The sequence below is a fragment of the Aedes albopictus genome, chromosome 3 (genome assembly GCF_035046485.1).
Source record: "Aedes albopictus strain Foshan chromosome 3, AalbF5, whole genome shotgun sequence".
NCBI lineage: Eukaryota > Metazoa > Arthropoda > Insecta > Diptera > Culicidae > Aedes > Aedes albopictus.
Window position 1 is genome coordinate 323,593,073 of NC_085138.1, and position 14,927 is coordinate 323,607,999.

The window sequence follows — 14,927 nt, forward strand, 5'->3', positions numbered from 1 at the left end:
ATGAGCTAAAAGCAAGGCGTTTGCTGCAAAATTGTTCGGCAGGTTAGGATCTATCCGACAATGTTGATACTAGGTGAAACTAGCAATCAAAACATTCAAACAATTTTATCTCAAACATCTGAAAATGTCCAGCAAATTGTTCCGAAAGTTAAGAGAAAGTAAGACGTATCTGGTGTCCTTGGTTCTGATATTATTCGATAGGTTCCGTCTAGAAAAAACAATACATGTATAAAAACCCTAATGAAAAAGAAGTATTCCGTGTCTAGCATATAGTTGCTCAGCAAGCTGAGAGCTATTTAGCAGGACAGTAGGCGTTCGAGTACGGTGGTGCAAGAGGCAATACTTTTACACTGTCCTTGACCCCCTGCAGACCAATTTTGTCACCCCACAATATTGATTCTTTTGCTCCGTTTTCCTTCCAGGAATTTTTTCAGGAATTCTTCTGGAAATTCCACCTGGAATTTCTCCAAGAATTCGTCTGAGAATTCCTCAAGGACTTCCTCAAGAAATCCTCCGGGAATCCCTCTATGACATCCTCCAGAAATTCCTCCGGGAAATCCTCCAGAAAATCCTTCAGGAATTCCTCTGGGATTTCCTCCAGGAACTCCTTCAGGGGTTCCTACAGAAATTCCACCGGGAATTTATCGAGGAATTCCTACGGGCATTTGTCTAAGAATTCCTCCGGGAATGTCTCCGGAAATTCTTCCGGAAATTCCCCCAGAAATACCTCTAGGACTCTCATCAGAAATTCCTCCAGGAATTCCTTCGGTAATTTCTCCAGGAATTCTACTGGGATTTTTTTTCCAGGAATTCCTCCGGGAGTTTCTCCAGGAATACCTTCTGGAATCTCTCCAGGAATTCCTCCGGATTTTATCCAGGATTTTATACTGACAATTTTCCCAGGAATTACTCCATTAATATAACCGGAAATTTCTTCAGGAGTTCATCCGGAAATTTCTTCAGGAAAACTTCCGGTTTTTTTTTTTTAGAAAATCCGTTAATTCTTAGCTTGCTGAACAAATTCGCTGAAGACACTATTCCTCTACCTCATCGTAATCTTGAGATATACGTTGGGCGAAGTATGTGGCCAATTTTGGTATCCCAAGACAATCCGGAATAACTCCGGAACCATGTGGACCAGGCACACATGTCCCGGGAGTCGTTAGCTTGAAGAGTTTTTCGAGAAGTTGTGAAAAAATCATCAAAATCCATCGAAAAACAAAAAAAAAATTATGGCAATTTTTGTGCTTTTCCGAAAAATGTACGTTGGCTGGATGAAGGTTAATAAAAAAATGTTGCATTCTCAAACATGCATCCTATTTTTTTTGCGGACAACACTTATATTGCATTCAAGAAAGCAAATCCACTTAAATTTGCTATTTTATTGGCTCCCGTCCGAGATTGGCACCAGATCAGAGTGGATCGAGAATTCCTAAATCATGTTTGCGCTCCGGTGCGACGCTGATCTGAAAGATGGCAGCTATTTTTAGGGCACGTGTCCACGGGATCACGCGATAGATCGCGTTGGCAGTGAGACACCTATCGAATGAACATATTTTTCATTTAAAAAGAAATTCGTGAAAAAATGACGAACGATTCCATAGAACCATAGCTTGCTCCAAAGTGCTTTGCAAAATTAGAAACCCGAGCAGAAATGAATAATTGACACACAACTGCAGCATGCCAAAAATAGGCTCCATATCTGGTATACCAAGACAAAGTATTGCAATGCATTGGTTGGTTATCCTGGTATGGGAAGAATCCGCCAGACACACACCCCACCCCCAGGAATTTTTCGTCATCACACAAGAAACATATTTGCCGAAGACACCATAAAGATATGACGTAACCATTTTTTGCTATAACATTTTTTGCCTTGGTGCATTTTTATTGTCAAAATTCAACCTATCTGTAACTTTTGTAACAATAGTTGTCACTGAACTTTTTCAGCAGTTTTTGAAAATTGAAATGTTTTGTAGTTCGTCACAGAAAAATGAAAAAAATCGGTTTAGATATAACTGAGATATGATAATCTAAAGTTGACTAGTTTGTATGGGAAAACGGCTTTGGTGCATTTTTATTGTCCGATACTGTATAAATAGCAATTCTTTGTACGACTTTTTTTTTAAATCACCGAATAATTAAATCTTAAGTTTTCAAAGGAATTCTTTTTTGGGTATCCCAACGAACTTCTGAAATTTCTAGCAGCATCACAGAATAATATTGTTAAATGCTTGGTTAAATGCTTCCTTGTGGAATTCAAGTATCATGTGAAAAAAAAAACTCTGTTAGAGTTTGATATGGAATACAGCGGAAGTTTTTGGTGCCCAGAGAAAATAGATGTCACATTATAAAACGCCCATATAGCTGAAGCGTTGACGCGAGTGCATTCATTGAAACCATGCTGAAGGTGATTTCTAGTCGATAACTATAAATTTCATTGACTTTCTTGGGCATCGAGTATTTGCGTGTCTATAAAAGCATGCACAAATTCAAATGTTCATTGAGGAAGTTATAATATTTTTCAACGTTCTCATTAAACTCTAAGCGATTCAGGCGTTATCCTAGTTTGGACGTTACGCCATGAAGAAGAGAGGGTTTTGGATTGAGCAGCCTCAGCAAATTCATACCAACTACCTTTTATAATTAAACGTAACACTATGAAATTCTAAATAATAACATTATATTCTTGAAAAGCATTACTGCACACTTCAGCATTCACGCTGTTGTATTTTGTACATTCCGTTAAAAAAAACCTCACCTATCCTATACAAATCAGTGTAGTGCTGGTAGTGGTGATCAATCTGGTTTTTCCATATGAACCTCCATACAAACTTCAGACGAGTTTAGCACCGCCCAATTCACTAAGGGGATTCAGGTGGCCAAAAATCGAAAATTGACTTTATTCAATTTGAGATTAAGGTTCGGTAGTTAGAAGTAGACCACTTGGACCAGTAAACCCTAGAATATTAGTTTGATAATCCCTATATTTATCGAGATATTGGCAGCAGAATGAGACCATTGCCAATTTTTGGTAAAATTAATGAAATGTTCAACTTTGCATATCTTCGGCTTAAATGAAAAATGTCAAACTTTCAAAGTAGTTTCTAAAAGCTTGCTTATAAACCTTTCGAATGACGTATCAGACGTAGAAATGTTGATTGTAAAACTATTAAATGATGCCACATCAAAAAATTAAAAATATTCCCATACAAACCGTTCCATACAAAAAAAGTTTCGCTGAGTTTCGCTTCGGGACTACTTCTATGTTTTTGTTTAGGATCCCTGGGAGCTGGGAGGCGTTGAAATCAAATTTGGCTGCTACTAGCTGCTATTCTGCAATTCCAATCATGTTGTCGGCGATGATTGAGATATTGCTATATAAAATCACCCTATTGGCCATTAAATACCTCTGAGGAAACATTTGGTCGTCATGGCCACTTTTATCGGTAGTTCAATCATAGTGCAGCCCAAATCTGGTCTTGGATCTCTCAGCGAAGCGTGTTTTTACGAATTGGAATCCATTTTGTAAATAGGAACAGAAATCCTTAAACGCCTTAAAGTATGCAATGCCCTTGTAATTTCATGCTGTTTGAAACTGTCGTGTTGAAACAACCTGTTCAACATGTTTTTCATATTATTCAGGCATAATCCCTACGAATAGGAGCAAGACATTATAAAAATGACGCGAAAATATTTTTGGCCACCTGTTTATATGGAGCCGCCTCATAATGCAATTGTGAATGACTTTAGCTGAAAATAAGAACGAACCGAAAAGGTGCCCATCGAACTTTTTGAGATGTAATTATCCAATATAAGCTTGAGGTGTCCTAGTATGAATCTCTGCAGGGTATCCATGGAGAAATGCTTGAAGAATTTCTTGAAAGTATTTTCGGAGAAAAATTCTGGAATTCCCCTGGAGGAATTCCTCGACAGTTCCTGGGAGAATTCCAAAAGAATCTTCTCTGGATGAATTCCTGAAGGATTACCTGGAGAAATGTCCGAAAGCGCTTCTAGCATGTAAGTACTTATATATTTACAGTTAGTTACAGTGACTGTGTAAAAATCACAGGATATATTTCCGAAAGAATCGCAGGACGACTTTAGGAAGAAACTACTGTGCAGGAACTGCAGGGAGTATTCTTGAAGAAATTCATGGATGGATTCCTGAATAAATCTGTGGATGAACTCCTTAAAGATTTCCCGGAGATAATTTTGAAAGAATACCTGGATGACTTTTTGGAGAATTTCCTTTCTACTGCATCCCTGGAAAATAATATTGAAGAATTCCAATACAAATCGCTGGAGCAGTTCCTCTAGAAATCCTTCAAGAAATTCAAAAAATCTTCAGATAATCCTGGAAAAAATCTTGGGTGATTCCCTGGAGAAGGTGGTTGACGGGTTACTGAAATTTTTGAATGAACCCCTGAATAAATTTTTGAAAAGATCCCGAGAGGAATTTCTGAAGGAATCACTACAGGAATTCCCGAAGAAATCCTTGACGGAATTCTTGGAAAACCCCCTAGAGGAATTCCTGTAGGTATGCCTGGAGTAAAAACTGTAGGAATCCCTGGAGGAATTTCTTAAAGTATGTCTCGAGGAATCCCTGGATGAATTCCTGGAGGAATCCTAAGTAACCGCATCAGAAATCCCTGTAAGAATTACTAGAAAAAAATCTGGATGGATCCTTTGAGGAATTTCTGGACGAATTCCTGAAAGAATCCCTAGAGAAATTCTTTGAGAAATCACAGAAGGAATTCTTGGAGAAATCCCTGAAGCAATTCCTTGAAGAATCTCTGGAGGAAATCCTGGAGAATCTTGTGGACAAATCCCTGGAGAAATTTTTGAAGGAATAATTGAAGGATTTCTTGGAGGCATCCCTGGAGAAATTCCTGGACGAATACCTTGAACAATCCCTGGAAAGATTCGTAGATGAATTTCTGATGAAACCTTTAGAGGAATTTTGGGAGAGACCTCTAGAAAAATTCCCGGAGTTATCCCTGGAAGAATTCCTGTATTAATCCGTGGAATATCAGGAATATCTGGAGAAATCCCTTGAAAAATTCCTGGAGAAATTCTTTGAGGACTCCCAGGAGAAATTCCTGTATAAATTCTTGGAGCAAACCCTGGAAGATATCCTGAAGGAATCCTTGGATGAATTCCTGGAAAATACCCTAGAGGAATTCTATGAGGACTCTCTGGATAAATTTCAGAAGAATCCTTTACGGGAATTCCAGAAGAAATCTTGAGAGATATTTGTACAGAAATTCTTGGAAGAATCCCTTTAGAAATTCTTGGAAAAATCCCTGAAGAAATTTTTTGGAGAAATCTAAGAAGAAATGCCTGACAGAACTACTGGACAAATTTCTGTCGGAAACCCAGGAAGAATTCCTGGATAAATCCCTAAAGGAATTCTTGGGGAAACTCCAGGAGGAATTGCTGTAGCAATTTCCGAAGAAATCCCTGAATCAATTCCTGAAGGCAATTCTAATGGAAATTCTGGGCTAATGCTGAAAAAACCTCTTGAGGAATTCCCAGAGGAAACCTTAGAGAAATTTCTAGAGAAACTCTTGGCAAAATCCCTGGAGGAATCCCTGGAACAATTTCTAGAAAATCCTCTGAAGGAATGCCTGGAGGACTTTCTTGACAAATTCCTGTTGGAAACCTAGGAAGAATTTCTGGAGAAATCCCTAGAAGAATCCGTGGAGAAACACCTGTGTGATAATTTCCGGGGGAATCCCTTGAGGAGAAATTCTTGGATTAATTCCTGGAGGTAACCATGGAAGAATTTCCGGAGGAATCCCTGGAAAAAAATCCTGGAGGAATTCCTGCATAAATTTCTGAAACAATTTCTGAAGGAATCCTTGGAAGATTTCCAGCAGAAATTTCTGGATGAAATGCTGTAGGAATTTCTGAAAAAAAATCGCGGAGGAATTCCTGGACCAATTTCTGAAGAAATTCCTGGATGAATTCCTGAAGAAATACCTGGGGTAGTTCCTGAAGGAATTCCTGGAGGAATATCTGAAATAATTCCAGGAGAACCGGGGTAATTTCTGAAGGAATCCCTGGAGAACTTCCTGGAGGATTCCTGAAGAAATCCTTGGATCTGGAAATATCTGGAGGAATCTCTAGAGAAATTCCTTGAGAAATTTCTAGAGGGTTTCCTGGAGGACTCCCTGCAAAAATGCCATGAGCAATCCCTGAATGAATTCCTGGAGAATTCTCTTAATGACTCACTGGAACAATTGCAGGAGGAATCCCTGGTGGAATTCCTGGAGGAGTCCCTAGAGGAATCTCTAGAGGAATGCCTGGACGAATCCCTGTAGAATTTTTTAGAGGAATCCATGCAAGAATTCTAAGAGGAATCCTGGAAGAATTCCTTGAGGAATTTTTGGAGAAATCACTTGAGCAGTTCCCGGACAAGTCCCATGAGAAATTCCCGGAGGAATCTTAGGAAGAATTCCAGAAGAAATACAAAGTGTAATTTCTGAGTGAATTCCAGAATAAGTTTTTGAGGAAATCTCAGTACTAAAGAAATTGCTGAAATTCCTAAGGAAATCCTGAAATCGTGGATTAATTCCTGGAGGAGTTTCTGAAGGAATCCCAAGAAGAGTTCTTGCAGGCATTTTTAAAATAATCCCGGAAGTTGTTCCTGAAAGAATTGTAGAGGGAATTCGCGGGTGATTCCCTGTAGGAATTCTTGGAGAAATTTCTGAAGAAACCCCATGAGGAATTCCTTAGGGAATCTCAGGAAAACTTTCTTAGCGAATTCCTGGTAGCATTTTTGTGGGAATCTCTGCAAAAAAAAAATCTGAAGAAATCCGTGTCTGTAGTAATTTCTGGGCAAATTTTTGAAGGAATACTTGTATGGACCCCTATAGAATTTTTTGTACAAATATTTTAAGCAATTCCTGGATTATTTTTAAATAATTGCTAGTATAATTTTCTGAAAGATTTTTGTCAATAAATTCCTGCAAAAATACTTCGCATCATTACAGATGGGAGTATTAGAGCAATCTCTAGCGGAATTCCGGAAGGAATATATGGAGAAATCCCTGTAGATATCTCTGAAGTAATACCTACAGAAGGATTTCTGGAGAAATTCCTGAAGGAAACCTCAAAGAGGAGGAACCACTGAAGATATCCCAGGACAAATCCTCGAAGATATATGAATTCTCGAATCTCTTGAGGAATTCATGATGGAATCGCTGCAACAAGCTATGGAAGAAAATCCTGGAGGAATTATTTATACTCATATAGTTTACGAAACTATGAACAAATCTAGAACAGTCATTTTGATTCCTCAAAACTGCAATGCCGATTTGCATATTCACATATCTGGCGCCCATCCCGCTTAAAAGTCATTATAAATCAGGCCCCCCTGGGCCCCCTCCAGAAAAAAAAAATCCTAGGTACGCCAATGGAAATAGCTTATTTTGTTATTTTTTTCAGGAACTAATCAGTTGAAGAATGTTTTCTGAAAACTATATCAGGCAGATATGAATTGACAAACGTCAACGTCCTTAACATCTAATTTCTAAATTATACTTCAGAAAAAAATAAAGTATCAATAAACGCTCGTCAGGATTTCAACTGTTCCGTACTCAACAGCCAAAATGCCATAATTATTTCAATGCCGGCGCTTCGTACCTTCAACGATGAAATCAGCAGCTCCCGGTTCGATCGTCTGCACCAAGCGTTAATTTTCCGCGCCAATGTGTCACCCAGATTTCCGATATTAATGAACGTGTGATTTATCTCTCGCCGGTTGAACACGACCGACGGCGTCGTTTCTCGATCGGGGGATCTGCAAAGTTTCGAATTTTCCTCCGTTTGTCTGTGTATGTCGCCGGTCTGCACCTTCCTTGCCGGTACGGCGTCACGTCTTTTTAATTGCTAATTAAAAACTTTTTCTTCTAGTTTTCTCGTTCGTTAGAATCGACGATCCCTTCTTTCTCACTGGCACTTGAGATTGGCTGATTGTGCTGATTACAATGGTTCCCTTTACAGGAGCTACACTAATCAATTAAACATTTTCTTCCTTCGATGAGATTGGAATCGCACCCAACTCGAGGTCTTCGTCTGGAATCAACGCACGAAATTAGCAGCACTTTGGCACTTTTTCTTCGTATTCTTCTAGCTTAATGGCCCGACCTTCTCTTGGTCCGACCAATGAAATCCCATCGCCTTCGAAGGCAGACCACAAGATACATAATTAAACACCCCAAATGAGAGAGAAACACACTTGGCTAACACCCAACTGCCCACAATCACGAGACGGACATCAACAACAGCAACAACTGGGCGCCACAGACGAAGCACGCACTCACGTACGGGCCACCGATCCCGGCAGGTTGTCCCCCCTCTTCGAGACAATGAGATTCCGGTGGCAAAGTTCAAATGCTACCAAACACCGCCCCAACTACTGCTTCAACTACTACTCATCGAACTTCCTGGACAAGGACTTTCCGAACAAACGAGCGAGCGTACGCACGGAGGACGATGCCGCGCGTGTACGACCTTCACGACGTTCAGCTGCCGATTGATTCCGGTACGGTCGGCGAGTTCGTGTTTAAGGATAACGCAAAACTTTTCCCCCAGCGTCCCCTCCGGGCGCCCCAACCCCAAGCCATCCGTCCTCGAGTGAACCCCCGTCCAGGCCGTCTTCTCCAGTCAGCAGCGGTGAGCTCCCGCACTTCCGGGAATTGGAATATCCTCAGCACACTTCGGCCACTTTGCACAAAACAAATCTTCCGAGTGAGTGCGTAACCCGACGTCTCCTTCAATCACATCACCGTTTTCTTAGTACGCCCTAATCCATCATCTGACCAACGTATAGATTCAAGTCAGAAAAAAAAATCCAGCTGAATCCCACGCACGCAACGTTACCCGTCCCAAACGCGCGTCCGTAACGCTTCAGAGTGCTGCGAAGACTGGCCGGATTCGAACGACGAGAATACGACTCCGGCGATGATCTGAAATCACCGTCACCGTCTATCGAACCGACCCGAGAGCAGATCACATCCCACACGCAGAACTCGATGTACACAGCGCAACGAGTAACTTTCACGCAGCGAGCGAAAAGACAAAAGAATTTTCACGCAGATTTGTGTAACACTGGATCAACACAAAAAATGTGCTGATCCGGTGTTACACAAATCTGCGTGAAAATTCTTTTGTGTTTTCGGTCGCTGCGTGAAAGTTACTCGTGTGCTGTGTTGTTTCATTTAAGGGTGCAGGGAGCAAACGAACCGCACGCTCCATATCTCTCCAGGTGAGCCAACTCACGCGAAGCCAGCTGATAGCAACTTGTTGGAAGCTGTGTGCTATGCTATGCTGCCACCAAGTAGGTACCAACGAGGTTGTGACGTCTTTGCAGCGCACGTGTGTTGTCGAAGAGACGCACAGCCTCACCGTCGTCGTCCGTCGGGAGCGGGAGAGTCTATCACGAGAAACGATAACAGAGCATGTTATCACATCCATCATCGGGGCGGCGGTTTTCCGGGAGCGAGTACGAGAGCAGAAATTTCCCGGGAAAATCGGTGCGCATGGCATGGAGAGCCACCGTGCTCTTGTACCAGAGAGACAATAGTTAATAGATGTGAGAGAAATAAGGGAAACGATAAAACGAAACAGGTGAAACGATAAGTTTTTCCTCAAACTGGCTCGCAGCAGATCTGCAGGGGTGGAACAAATTTTGAAATGGAATCGTTGCGGCTTTTCGCTAAATTGAGGAGGCGCATGGTTAATTGTGGACTGTTAATTGCAATTTTGGAGAAAGCTTTCCGTTTCACTTTCATATATGTATTTGGATACGACACCGATGACTGTTGTTCTTCAGCCTTTTTCTATGTAACAAACGTATTGGGGATAGATTATTTGCTCATTTATCCTCAGTTCATCGCGCTATACTTAGTAGGTACTTTTTACAACACATGATAATTGTCTGCTATTACTAGGTAAACAACTTTTCTATTGATGTCAAACCTAAGTGTATGCTCTGCCCGTGTAGTTGCCGGCTTTTTTTTTCTCGTTTGTCGGGTGAAGATCACTGCGTCCAGATTTTAGAACTATTGTGATATACCCTTTTGCTGTGAGGTACGCAAGTTATCTCAGTAACATATTTGTCACTGAGATACCTTGGTATCGACTGAACTCAAGACCATCTTTTATTGATGAATAGAGATCCTGAGTTACAGTATGTGACTGCCCCATTCTGGCGAGACTAGCTTTATGAAGCCAACCACGTCCTTGGGAGATAAGATCCATATGTCAGCAGGCCCTAAAAAGGGCTTGCTGAGAACTTTGAACCTACGTTGAGTGAGTGCACTGCAATAGCAGAGGATGTGTTCTGATGTTTCCCTCTCCTCGTCACAGAAGCGGCAATTTGAGGTTTGGATTGCTCCAATCTTTTGTAGGTGGTATCTGCAGGGGCAGTGTCCAGTTATTAGATGTTGAGATCCCTTTTGTTGAGACCTAATAGTTGTTGGGTTTTCTTGGGGTTTATCGTTACGAGCCTTTTGGATTGGCTCGTATGGGGAAGTGCATTCCAGTTTGATGTGATTTGACTGACCATATATTTGTTCAGTTCCATTTTTACAGAGCAGTCTGAGATCCCGCAGAAGGGCTCAGGGCCAATGAACCTTTCATTTGATCCATTTCTGGCTAGCTCATCAGCAATCTCGTTTCCCTCTTGACCCGTATGTCCTGGGATCCAATATAGGTAGACTCGATTGCGTATGGATAAGTTTTTCAAAGCCAGAATGCATTCCCACACTAGCTTTGAGTTACAAGTGTAGTTATTAAGCGACTTAAGTGCCGCTTGGCTGTCAGAGAAAATACATATTTTTGCAAACCTATACTTTCTCCTCAGGCATAATAACACGCATTCTAATATTGCATATATTTCCGCCTGAAATACTGTGGGCCACTGTCCTAAGTGGACAGAGATTTTTGTTCTAGGGCTATAGATTCCGGAGTCTGTCAGATTATTCATTTTCGAACCATCTGTGAAGAAATTTATAGAGCCTGTTGGAACGCTGGGTCAATCGGCAAAGACCCACGCGACGAAATAAGGACTACGATTGGAAAATTGGAACATGGAATTGCAAGTCACTAGGTTTCGCAGGATGTGACAGGATAATCTACGACGAACTACATCCCTGCAACTTCGACATCGTGGCGTTGCAGGAACTTTGTTGGTCTGGACAGAAAGTGTGGAAAAGCGGGCATCGAGCGGCTACCTTCTACCAAAGCTGTGGCACCACCAATGAACTGGGAACAGGATTTATAGTGTTGGGCAAGATGCGACAACGTGTGATCGGGTGGGAGCCGATCAACGCAAGGATGTGCAGGTTAAGAGTTAAGGGCCGTTTCTTCAACTACAGCATCATCAACGTCCACTGCCCACACGAAGGGAGACCCGATGACGAGAAAGAAGCGTTCTACGCGCAGTTAGAGCAAACATACGATGGTTGCTCGCCGCGTGACGTGAAAATCGTTGTCGGCGACATGAACGCGCAGGTAGGAAGGGAGGAAATGTACAGACCGGTAATCGGGCGAAACAGCCTGCACGCCGTATCGAATGATAACGGCCAGCGATGCGTAAACTTTACAGCCTCCCGTGGTATGGTAGTCCGAAGCACCTTCTTCCCCCGCAAAGATATCCACAAAGCCACCTGGAGATCACCCGACCATCAAACAGAAAACCAAATCGACCACGTTCTAATCGACGGTAAATTCTTCTCAGATATAACCAACGTCCGCACATACCGCAGTGCGAATATAGACTCGGATCACTACTTAGTCGCTGTATGCATGCGCTCAAAACTTTCGACAGTTATCACCACGCGTCGAAGTCGAACGCCGCGGCTCTACATCGAGCAACTTCGTAACGTAGAAGTGGCTCAAGACTACGCGCAGCAGTTAGCAGTGGCCCTACCAACGGAAGAGCAGCTTGGCGCAGCTGCACTTGAAGATGGCTGGAGGGTCATCCGATCCGCCATAGGTAGTACCTCGGCTACAGCACTAGGTTTCGCGGCTCCGAATCACAGAAACGACTGGTACGACGGCGAATGTGAACAGTTGAAAAACGAGAAGAATGCAGCATGGGCGAGAATGCTGCAACACCGTACGAGAGCGAATGAGGCACGTTACAAACAGGCGCGGAACAGGCAGAACTCAGTCTTCCGGATGAAGAAGCGCCAGCAGGAAGAACGAGATCGCGAAGCGATGGAAGAGCTGTACCTTCCGTGTGCTAAGGACACACGAAAGTTCTACGAGAAGCTGAACCGCTCGCGCAGAGGCTTTGTGCCACAAGCCGACATGTGCCGAGATAATCACGGGAATATTCTCACGAGCAAGCGTGAGGTGGTCGAGAGGTGGCGGCAGCATTACGATGAGCACCTCAATGGCGACGTTGCAAGTACCGAAGGTGGCGTGGTAACAGATCTTGGAGTATGTGCACAGGACGAAAGACTTCCGGCCCCTGACCTTCAAGAGATTGAGGAGGAGGTTGGCCGGTTGAAAAACAACAAAGCCGCTGGAGCAGATCAACTACCAAGCGAGCTTCTAAAATACGGTGGAGAAGCACTGGTGAGAGCACTACACTGGGTCATTACCAAGATTTGGGAGGAGGAAGTATTACCGGAGGAATGGATGGAAGGTATCGTGTGTCCCATCTACAAAAAGGGCGACAAGTTGGATTGCGGGAACTACCGCGCGATCACACTACTGAGCGCTGCCTACAAGATACTCTCTCAAATTTTATGCCGCCGTCTATCACCGATTGCAAGAGAGTTCGTGGGGCAATATCAGGCTGGATTTATGGGTGAACGCGCTACAACGGACCAGATGTTCGCCATCCGCCAGGTGTTGCAGAAATGCCGCGAATACAACGTGCCCACACATCACTTGTTCATCGATTTCAAATCGGCGTATGATACAATCGATCGAGAACAGCTATGGCAGATTATGCACGAATACGGATTCCCGGATAAACTGATACGGTTGATCAAGGCGACGATGGATCGAGTGATGTGCGTAGTTCGAGTATCAGGGACACTCTCGAGTCCCTTCGAATCTCGCAGAGGGTTACGGCAAGGTGATGGTCTTTCGTGCTTGCTGTTCAACATTGCTTTGGAGGGTGTAATAAGAAGAGCGGGGATAAACACGAGTGGGACGATTTTCACGAAGTCCGTTCAGCTGCTTGGTTTCGCCGATGATATTGATATTATTGCTCGTAAATTTGAGACGATGGCGGAAACGTACATCCGACTAAAGAGTGAAGCCAGGCGAATCGGATTAGTCATTAATGTGTCGAAAACAAAGTACATGATGGCAAAGGGCTCCAGGGAGGAATCACCGCGCCCGCCACCCCGAATTCATATCGACGGTGATGAAATCGAGGCGGTTGAAGAATTCGTGTACTTGGGCTCACTGGTGACCGCCGACAACGACACCAGCAGAGAAATTCAGAGGCGCATTGTGGCAGGAAATCGTTCTTACTTTGGACTCCGCAGAACTCTACGATCGAATAAAGTTCGCCGTAACACGAAGTTAACCATCTACAAAACGCTGATTAGACCGGTCGTCCTCTATGGGCACGAAACATGGACCCTACGTGCAGAGGACCAACGCGCCCTTGGAGTTTTCGAACGGAAGGTGTTGCGTACCATCTACGGCGGAGTGCAGATGGAAGACGGGACTTGGAGAAGGCGAATGAACCACGAGCTGCATCAGCTGCTGAGAGAACCAACCATCGTCCATACCGCGAAACTCGGGAGGCTACGGTGGGCGGGTCACGTCATCAGGATGTCGGATAGCAACCCGACTAAAATGGTTCTCGAGAGTCATCCGACCGGTACAAGAAGACGTGGAGCGCAGCGAGCTAGGTGGGTCGACCAAGTGGAGGACGATCTGCGGACCCTACGCAGAGTGCGGAATTGGAGACAAACAGCCATGGACCGAGTGGAATGGAGGCGGCTACTATGTACAGCAGAGGCCACCCCGGCCTTAGCCTGACCAGTAAGGTAAGTGGAACGCTGGGTCCACCTCCTTCCCCACTCCTGGCGGGAAGGAATGAACACATCGTAAGGTAAGTCATAATTGACTACCGTTTCCATCCAGTCACTACAAATTCCTATTGCGGGATTTATGGCAAATTCATTTAATATGCTGAGGTGACCCGTAAGGTCTCCCGACAGCAGTGTTTTTGTTCTCTTTAACCTTAGAGCACTTTTTTCCGCTTCCTGCTTTATGAATTGATCTAACCGGGGCAGGTGAAGCATTGCATCTAGGGCCAAAGTGGGTGTACTACGAACTGCACCAGTGATCGCTATGCAAGCGGTGCGTTGGATTTTGTTGAGCTTCGCCCTTGCAGCAGCCTCATTAGTTTTAGGCCACCAGACAAGGGTGAGGGGAACTTCTTAATTTTAACTTTGGATGTGATATTGATTTATCACTCGTCCGGTTGGTGGTTGAAATCAGAATGATGTATTTTTCAATTTTTAGTTACATGTAGCCTACTGGAGGTAGCTGGATGTCATTTGCTTGTATTTGTGTAAACGATCGATGACGATCGATATTCGAAAGACAGAGAGAGAAGATCCAGAGAGAGTTACGATATGGAGAAGGCGGGTTCAAGGCTAAAGGCGCTTGGTGATAACTTTATGCCTTTGGCATGGGAAAATGAAATATGAGTATGACACATTTTTGTTGCGTCAGAATTATCGAAACGGTTGGTGGTCATCGTTCTGCATATGCGAACATTGCATTTGTCGCCTAAGCAGATCGATGCTATGGGAACGGATAGACTTTCGCGGTAGGTACCACTGGTGTGGTCCTTCTAGAAAATATGGTTGCTATGCGGGACATGTGGAGCGCAGATGCTACGTGGGAAGCGTAAGTAGTCCTGGGACGAACAATGG

At 43.5% G+C, this 14,927-nt stretch overlaps 1 protein-coding gene across 2 annotated transcripts in view; it reads right to left on the minus strand.

Moving 5' to 3' along the window:
• Positions 1 to 8,913, minus strand: part of LOC115257016 (5-hydroxytryptamine receptor-like) — a 591,282-nt gene extending 582,369 nt beyond the window's left edge. For both annotated transcript variants that reach the window (XM_062842818.1, XM_062842817.1), the window contains exon 1: positions 7,651 to 8,913. The gene's annotated coding sequence lies outside the window, so the exon portion shown is untranslated. The remainder of the gene's footprint in view (positions 1 to 7,650) is intronic.
• Positions 8,914 to 14,927: the final 6,014 nt, after the last annotated feature.